Source organism: Protopterus annectens, chromosome 3.part1, assembly GCF_019279795.1.
Source record: "Protopterus annectens isolate FY-2018-M chromosome 3.part1, PAN1.0, whole genome shotgun sequence".
NCBI classification, from domain to species: Eukaryota; Metazoa; Chordata; order Ceratodontiformes; family Protopteridae; genus Protopterus; species Protopterus annectens.
In genome coordinates, this window is record NC_056732.1 from 1,893,935,352 (window position 1) to 1,893,945,732 (window position 10,381).

General features: G+C 35.2%; 1 protein-coding gene across 1 annotated transcript in view; it reads left to right on the forward strand.

The window, feature by feature from the left end:
- Nucleotides 1-283: 283 nt before the first annotated feature.
- Nucleotides 284-10,381, forward strand: part of LOC122798811 (single-pass membrane and coiled-coil domain-containing protein 3-like) — a 91,851-nt gene continuing 81,753 nt past the window's right edge. Inside the window, exon 1 of the mRNA XM_044067933.1 lies at nt 284-403. The gene's annotated coding sequence lies outside the window, so the exon portion shown is untranslated. The remainder of the gene's footprint in view (nt 404-10,381) is intronic.

Genomic DNA, 10,381 nt, shown 5'->3' on the forward strand with positions numbered 1-10,381 from the left:
TTAGAGAGCTTCTCCATGTGTCAGAATATAAATAAAATGTCACAGAATATAAATAAAATGTCACTCCATGTATGTGGTCACAGTACTGAATGCAGTCTGTTGTTGCCATCAGCATTGCACATTTTAACCACATGATGGCACAATCAACATTGTATCAGCCATCAAAACCTGAGTAAAACTAAAAATAAATTAAAAGCATCACATGACAATGCCTAAGTAAAACTGAAATAAAAAGAGAGAGAGAGAACTTTAAAACTTTAAAACTTACTTAAACAGTCACAGAGTGAGACAGAGCATCTTCAGATAACCATACTCACCTTATTCAGTTCTCAGGAGTGTCCGTTTGCATTAAAAAACTTAGCAAAGATTGTCAACTTTTATCATTGGAAAGAAAGTGCTCAAGGTATGAAATGTTTTCCATTTATTATTTAATTGAAATGTGTGCTGATGTGTGCAGGGTAAAAATTTAGCTCACATTTAATTCATTGCCTAGAAAACAACAGATTAACTCACTACTGGTGAGCATAACCCCTATCCTAATTTGACAGTTGGCAGGAGGATATTGTCTGGTATTTCAGCATATTTATGTTTAGGTGTTGGATATTTTAGGTTGTAGGCTGTGACAAGTGTCATAGTTAGAGAAGGAGGAAGAAAGAGAGGGTGCAGTGCGGTCAGTTAATCAAAACCATGCAATAATATGACGTTACAAGTAAAGCTGCCTTCAGTTATTCTACAGATATTGTATGCCAGATATTAAAACAGTCCTGTTATAGATAAGCATAAAATGAAAAAAAAAAATTAAAAACTGTATATGAAAATCTCAAAGATCCCAACTACTTTACAGGAATTCATTTCAGGTGTATAAAATGTTATTTGCACATTTATAATGACAATGATGTATGCTCTTAAAGGATTGATTAAAGTGTGTTGTTCTGTTACATCTGACCAATAAGATTAACTATAGCAAGCAATGATACTGAGTGTTTGTGTGTGTGTGTGTGTGTGTGTGTGTGTGTGTGTGTGTGTAGAATAATGATTTTTAAGGGAGTGATTTTGAGATTAAAAAAAGTGTGTGAAAACCAATTATTTCCTACAGTGATGTCTGGGACTTCTAAATATGCACTAGGTTACTTTGTCTGCATATATATATATATATATATATATATATATATATATATATATATATATATATATATATATATGTGGTTGCTGTCTGGCTGTCTGTTTCATTGCAGCATGCATTTATAACATGCCTCCTCTTCTTTTGCTAAATTCTAGTGGTGGTTACGGTGCTTAAATTATATTACAGTCACACATGACAGACTAAAATATAATTTCAGGAGTTATATCTTCTTTCTCAGTGCTGCAGCCATGTATTTAGTGTATTTCATTTGTAGGAGTTTCTGGGTAGAGTCCCCATATTAGGTGGGGGAAAGTCCCACATATTAAAGCAATTTTTATTGTTGTTTTTGTTTAAGTGGTCACAAATGTAAGCTGTTCATTCACATTTGTGGTCACTTTAGTTTGGTGGGGTTTTTTTGTTACGTTTGTGATTGCCAGTGAACTTTTTAGACATATTTTTTGTCAATAAAAATAATAAGTGATATAGAGTAATACACACACACACACACACACACACACACACACACACACACACACACACACACACACACACGCACACATATACATTACACACACACACACACACACACACACACACACACACACGTATATTATACATTACACACACACACACACACACACACGTATATTATACATTACACACACACACACACACACACACACACACACACACATATACATTACACACACACACACACACACACACACACACACACACACACATATACATTACACACACACACACACACACACACATATACATTACACACACACACACACACACACACACACACACACACACACACACACGCACACACACACACACACACATACACACACGCCCCTTGTAAAAACCAACACATCTTTTTTGCTTCATTATACTATCTTAAATAAATTCCAAGATTATTACATGATCCTAGGTGGAGACTGGAACACATATCTAAATCCAGACAAAGACAAAACAAGTACAAATATAATATCTAATAAACAAGCTCATCTAGCACTAAGAGAACTTATTCCGGATTACAAGTTATATGACCCCTTTAAGTATTGAGATAGTCTAAATAAATCCAACAGATTCACATTTTATCCCAATGCCACAAAATGTGGTCGAGAATAGATTTTTTTTTTATCTCAGACTCAAGTCATCTCAACTTAACTATTAACTATCCACCCTACTCTATGCATCTCCCATTCTGACTAATCTCAACAAAACTGAACTAAGCAAAATGGAAGCCTGCTATAACAGAATTGCCCGCTTTGCTGCAAATTGCTCATATAGAACTCATCACTGTAATGCTTTGAGACAGCTCCACTGGCTTTAACTGCCCAACCTCCTAACCTACAATCAACTCTACCTCTGTCATTCTATTACCTCCCCAATAAGTGTTCTGCCCTCAAACACCTAGTACAACATCACTCAGCCAAAAGGCCTCTTAGATCATCAAGAAAACTACTACTAGAAGTCACCAACAGCTACAATAGCTTTGGAGATGCACTATATAGTAGTTCAGTGGCTAAAAAATGGAACTCTGTCCCTACTAGCATTCAAAACACATCATCCAAAGCCTCCTTTAAAGACCTCATCAGGCAACATCTCAAGCAAACTTGGCAGTGCAATGACTGCTCTCCAGGCTAGTGAAAGCGGATAACATATACATACTAAATCTAGAGCAATTGATAATAGTTTTCAATCTTACTCACAAACACTGGCTAATCTACAATGTATGTACTGTACCTGTGTACTATGTATGTATTATACCTATGTTCCAAATTTCAGCTGTACACCACAAATCTATTAATTACCTTTATTTTTAAAATTAATATTTTTTTGTTTGTTGTCTCCACTGTAACTGTTTATGTGCCGCATACCACTGTAAAAACATGTCTATTGTAATTTGTGTGTATACTGATCATGTCTAAATAACTAAATGTGTCTGTAATTTTTCTTTGTGGAGCTTTTCTCCCCGGGCCTCTGTTGCAAAAGGGCCATTTCGGCTCAGTCAGACACCCCCGGTTAAAAAATGTAAAATAAATAAATAATAAATTTATCAAACTCACCCCAAAAATGACCGTACACACTAGATACCTCTCAGACCACTCCAAAATCACTTTAACCCTCAATGGAATCACAATGAACAACACAATGAAAAAAGGTTACAATTGGTCATTGAACCCCAACCTCCTAACCAAAAAGGAAATAATAAACGACATTCAAACCTTACTCAAATCAACCCTATCTAACATTCTTACCCCCCAACTACCAGTAGATATTGAATGGGCGGAAACCAAAGCCCAAATTAGGGGATTACTCATTAAAAAAGCATCCTACTATAAAAAAAATAATCTTAAAGAAGAACAGGACCTAGAAGCCAAAATTCAAAAGCTTGAGAATGACCTATTAACAAATTATAATACCCAAACTGAATCAGAAATCCTGAAACTTCAACAAGACCTATAAATATTACATAACAGCAAACTATCCTTTTATGATACCAAAATGCTAGCTAATTATGCTAACGAAATACAAATACCATTGTGAGCACTGGCCAGAATCATAACCCAAACGAAACCCTCCTCCCATATATCTGAAATACTCTATGAAAATACTCATTACATGAATATTGAAGATATTAGTAAAATCTTCAAATGAACATATTCACAGACATATGGAGACCAAACATCACTAGCCTCCTATGAAGAAAGAACCAGTTTCCTTCAAAGACACAACTTCCCGAAACTAGATTCAAAGCAACAAGAAAGGTTAACTGAACATATCGCTATCAGTGAAATAACCACAACTATCCACCAAATGAAATCACACAAAGCCCCAGGACCAGACGGTATCACAGTTGAATTATACAAAACCTTCTCCCCTATTTTAGCTCAAATTCTATTCCATCTACTGAACTATATAATAAACAATAAAATTAATGACCTACACTATAATGCATCTAAAACTATTTTTATACTCAATGATCAAGCTGATGCAAAAAACCCAGACCGCTACAGACCCATCTCACATTTAAATATTGATACCAAAATACTAACATCCATACTTGCAAATAGACTGAAAAAATTATTAGATAAAATTATCTCCCCCAAACAATCTTGTTTCACAACATTCAGACAAACAAGTGATAACACACTAACTCTTAATAATCTAATATCCAGGGCTAATCAGTATAACCAAAACATATATGCTCTAGTTATTGATGTTCATAAAGCCTTTGATAGAGTAAATATAGATTTTCTACTCCAAACATTACCCTATTTTAATATTCCACAAACATTTATCCAGATCCTACAAATTATATACAACAAGCCTTATACATCTTTATATATCAACAAAACTTGGTCTAAGAGAATTACAATTAAAAATGGAATCCGTCAAGGATGCCCTCTATCTCCTATACTCTTTAACTTATATCTTGAACCACTCTTCTTAAATATGAAACAAAATCTTTATCACAACCCTCCCCCAATAATATTTAATACCAAAATCTTCCTCTCAGCCTTTGCATATGATTTTAATATCTATTGTACCACACCAATCTCAGATGTAAACATAATACTATCGGCTATAGAGCACTTCTCAAAGATATCAAACTACAAACTGAATCTTAAAAAAACTAGCATATTTCCTTTAAAAAACCCTAAACCATTCTCGCTCTTACCACTAATAGAAAAAATAAAAACAAAAGAGATAATCAATTACTTAGGCATCACTTTCACAACAAACAATAAAGATTTTTACTTAAATAATATGTCAAAAATGGCAAAATATTATTTTAGACCTTAATAGATGGAAAAATCTAAAACTATCTTTCCTGGCAAAAATCTCAGTAATTAAAATGAATGTACTACCCCGATTACTTCATATATTCATGACTACTCAATTAAATATACCCAATACATTTTTTAGACAAACTCACACTCTCCTTGCAAAATTAATATATATAATATAACAACATCTCTAAAACTCAAGCAATTACTATGATCAATATTTTTCTCTTACTGAAACTCTATATAGCAACCAATTTGCTTAACCTAAATAACATATCCTGGGAGAATTTCAAGTTATCCCATAAAATTTTAATCGACAAGGGCAATTCTTCTTCTTCCCGGTTAGGGGTCGCCACAGTGGATCACCATGTCTGCACATTGAATGGCAATGGAGTTTTATGGTGTCAAGTTGCCAGCCCGGTGCCCAACCTTCCACAGAAGGCACACTCACATGCACACCTAGGGCCAATTTAGAGTGTCCAATCCACCTGCAGCATGTCTTTGGGATGTGGGAGGAAACTGGAGCACTCGGAGGAAACCCACGTGACCACAGGGAGGACATGCAGACTCCGCACAGAAGGCACCCTAGCCGAGGATTGAACCGGAGAACCTCTTGCTGTGAGGCAGCAATGCTAACCACTGCACCACCGTGGCCCCCCTTAATTTTAATCGACAAGGGCAATAAAAACATCAAACACAGAAAATTATAAGAACAAATCTTCAATATCATTCTTGCCTAGCTCATGACAATATATCAAACTTAATTACAAATAAGAGATCGCATACTAAAAGCTATATTCATAATTCAAGAAATGTTTCTTCTTTCCCCTCCCCCTCCTTTTCCTAAGATATACTCGCAATCACAATAATTTTCACTGAAATGTAAACATTTTTCTCTCGAATATTGAAAGCATCTATGTATATAATTTAAATAGTATTGATTTATTGTTTTATTTTTGTTTGTGTTACCCTCAGTGTATATCAACTGCTTACTGTGAAGAGGTCTTACCCTCTACCTGTTCTATGTATGATGTTTTAGATCAGTGAAAAAAAAATAAAAAATATTGAAAAAACAAAAAGAATGTTGTAATTACAAGGTCAGATAGTACAACAAAGAGAAAATGAGAAAGAAGTCATTCAAGAAAGAGACAGCAGTTTCTCAATAGCTCCTTCTGATGAAACCCACCATTGTTATAATTTTAGCAGAAACAGCCACAGTTCGAATCCCAGGAGTGGTAGTAAGCTGTAGACATACATTACAATAGGAATTTGTGAAAATGTGTAGAAACAGTCAGCTAGTGTTAACAAACATTTCCTTCACAGGTCTTCCAGGTAAGAGAAAGTAGAAATTAGCTCTAAAAAGGTTGTGGTTATACTGTGTCCAACACCCATGGTTCAACCCGAAGGCTGCAAATGACAGCAAGAAAAGTACGTACACCAAGTGGTCTCCCCATGAAATATTCAAAAGTGTCATGCTGTCACAGCTACTGGTCCCTGCTAACAACAACCAGGGTGACTGATATAAATCAAGGCAGAGTGCGGCAGTAGCACACACACACACACACACACACACACACACACACACACACACACACACACAGTATGAGTGCACATATGTAACCCTGACTATGTGAATATGGGTAGAAACAGTACTGTAGTATTAATAAACATTCCCTCCACAGGTCTTCCAGATAAGAGAAAGTAGAAAGTAGCTATAAGAAGACCGTAACTATATTGTGTACAAACATAAAAAGTACAATAAAACTGGCAACCAAGTATAAATATAGCAGGCTGAAAAAGCTTGAAATCCTAGACAATGAAGACTCTCATGTATAAAACACTCTACTTTATTGCTGCCACAAACAAAAGGAATAAACGCTTTCAGCCAGCTTAACTGGCCTTTATCAGATTCATCTGAGATAACTGTCAGTTGTACGGTATATACATATATATATATATATATATATATATATATATATATATATATATATATATATATATATATATATATATGATACAGTCACAGGAAATAAACTTAATTAATCAATTGAAGCAATTAAGGACAATTAAAACAATTAAAAACTATTAAAAACTATTTTGGACGTGTTTGAATGTTAAAATACATAAAAGAGTAATATTTTTAACCCTTGTGTATTAAACATGTATATGTATATGCTCATATATATAATCAACACTACAATTTAAGTACAACATACAATCAATTAACTTTTGATACAAATCAATAATACTCACTTAGATAAAATAAATAAATAAGTAAAATATACATAAAATACACTACAACCCGTAAAATAATTCATATTCTTGCTTTTAAAACACGTTTCAATGAGATATAATCATTTATTCCAGGGGGGGTTAGATGCATTTAATTTAATTTGCCATATAACTTACTTTTCTTCCAGTGTGAGTTTTTTATCACCACCCCTAGGGTTAAAGTGTATTTTTTTCAAGTATGGCAAAATGGAAAGTGTGGTTAGAATTAAAAGATTGTGTGTGTCTAAACAAGGCATTCTTAGTATTTTCTTTTTTAATATTGTATATATGTTCATAAATTCTGTTTTTTAAATGCCTATCCATTCCCCAACATAATATGCTGGGCAGGCCATACACTTGCCCAAGTAAACCACACTTTTAGTATTACAATTCCCTGTCTGGAAATCAATTTTATTTTTACATAAGTTATTCAAAGTAATACTGTTACCCTCATATATATAAATACAATGGTTACAAGCACCACATTTTGTTGTTCCTTTGACTACTTTCTTAGTCCTATTACTTTTATAATTTTCCAATTGGAATTTTATGTTCCTACCAGTCTTATAAACAAACTTAGGCTGATAACCTAAACTACTGTATACTTCAGTATTACCTCCAAGAACATTCCAATTTCTTTCAATAATGTTTTTTACAATAGGTGCTTGTGTTTACACTTTAGAATCATAGCTCATGAGAACCCAGTGTTATTCTCATTATTTCTGTTGTCCATTTGTTTAGAAACTACTCCTAACAAAGGTTTGTATAAAGTTCCCCAGTGCAATAGGACACATTCAATAGTGTCTTCTACTAATTTAACAGGGTATCCTCTTTCTAAAAACATTCTACTAAGAAAATTGAGTTCTTGTACAACATTTTGTTGATTAGATGTCATCCTAGCTGCCCTAATACATTGCCCTTTTAAAATACTATTTTTCTGTGAAAAAGGGTGGCAGCTTAAGTAGGAATTACTAAAAGTGGGCTTGCGGTATATGTTTGATTTGAATCCTGATGATGTATGAAAACTGTAAGTATCCAAATATGGCAACCCAGTTTCACTGAGTGAATGTGTGAATTTAAAATAAGAACATATACTATTTAAATATCCAACAAAATTATAAATAACTTCCTTTTCCCCATTCCATAAAATAAATATGTCATCCAAAAAACGTACATAGACAGTAAAATATTGTCTGAATTCACTGTTGAAAACATATCTGTTCTCCCATTCTCTGAGCACAAGGTTGGCAAATATGGGGGCACATGACGCCTCCATAGCTACTCCCTTTAACTGCCTGTAGTATTCACCTTCAAAATATATGAGGTTATTTTCCAAAACAATACTCATCAATTCCAATAATATAAGAATTTTATCATTATTTAAATTCGAATATTGGGTCATGGAAGTATGAAAAAATTCTAAACCTTAATCCTTAGGTATGGAATTGAATAAATTCACAACGTCTGTGCTCACAAAAATCAAGTTCTCGTCCTAAAGTTTTTGCTTCAATCAACTCAGGAAGTCCCATGAATCACCAAGTAAATGTGGGATATTGTCATATTTAGATTTTAACCAGTTATCAATTAAAACTCCCACCTGGTATGTTTTTGACTTACTTCCTGAGACAATAGCTCATAAATGGGGATTAATGCAATCTTTATGAACTTTGGGTACTCCGAACATAGTTGCTAAAAAAGGAGAATCGACTTTAATAAATTCATAAATCTCTCGAGTAATTCTTCCTTCCAATAAAAACTCTTCTAATCAAGAATCTGTTCATCTGTGGGCTATATTAATTTCATTAATACTAATAGTCTCATAGACGTCAGGGTTTTTCAAAATATCATACATCTTTTCAATATACCTACATTGGTCAAAAAGCACAATACCCCCTCCCTTCATAAGTTGAATAGTATTGTCATGACAAAGTTCTTGGAAAAGTTCCCATTCTGCTTTGCTAAGGTTGTGTTCCTTCACTTTCATACTGGACGTGTGTACATACATCCTGTAAATGTCTTCAATAGTTACCCTTTCAAAATTTGCAAGAATGGGTAGTAAAGGGGGGTTCAAAGTGCTCTTTCTTTTTAATTTATTATACTCATGCCCCTGGATTCATGAAGCTCGGCGCAAGGATGGCGGTAGGTTTGCGCTGACAGTGCGGCGTGAAGATGGTGCAGTAGTGCCAAATGCATATTAATGAAGGCGCGCTACCACCACAGCCACGTGCACAGGAAAGGAGCGCGAGTGCATAGGGCGTGTCGAAGTGCCGCACGAAGGCGTGGAAATGGCAGCTGCCGACGTGCAACCTAAAATGCTTGCATATAACAAGTTGCAAGATAGTAATCACATCTGTCAGTGTCCCTGGATACTGAAACGTATGCAAAGCATGCAAGAAAGTTCCTGCGAACACAAAGTGAAGAAGCAAACACAAATGCACGGCAGGGAATAACGGGTCCCTATCCCGCAAACAAATGACATGGAAGACCGTGTGGCTGTAGTCCAATGTCGTGTACATAGCTATACCAAGTGGAAGTGAAATGCATCATATGTTAGCGAGCCGCCAGTAGGTATGTCTAGCCCAATGGTGAGGGTCACCAGCTGACACATAATGTGAAGGAGGGTACACAGCTCGGCAGATGTGTTCATAACAAAATACATGATAAATGTAGATATCTAGCGACCCTATGTCCGAATCATATCCCACAAGGCATGTAATAGTCACATACAAAAGGTATGTCCGTAGTTCCCATAACAAATGTGATAGGAAATAGAATAAGCATGTAAACGAAACAGAAGGAGCATATAAACAGCTACAACAATAGGGAAACATGTAGGGGAAAAGGAACAGTATTATCCGTACCGTCGATAGTGGGGACATGTTGTCTAGTACAGTCGGATATGTGTACGGAATATATTCCATCCTGAATATAGGAAAAGGTGGCATCCTACCAATGAGTAGAACAGGCTGCCAAAATACGGAAATCAGAGGTACAAGCTGAACTTGTCAGGATGTGTCACAGTTAAACGGGTAGTACCCGGGTATACCAACCATGTAATGAAAGTTAAGTATGGGCGTCTACCTATGTGTGTGAGGCATAGCATGCGGAAAGCAAACATGGCAGGGTAGTCCATACAACCATAAAGGTACCTGACACGTAGGGAATTCAATGTGTTACCCCC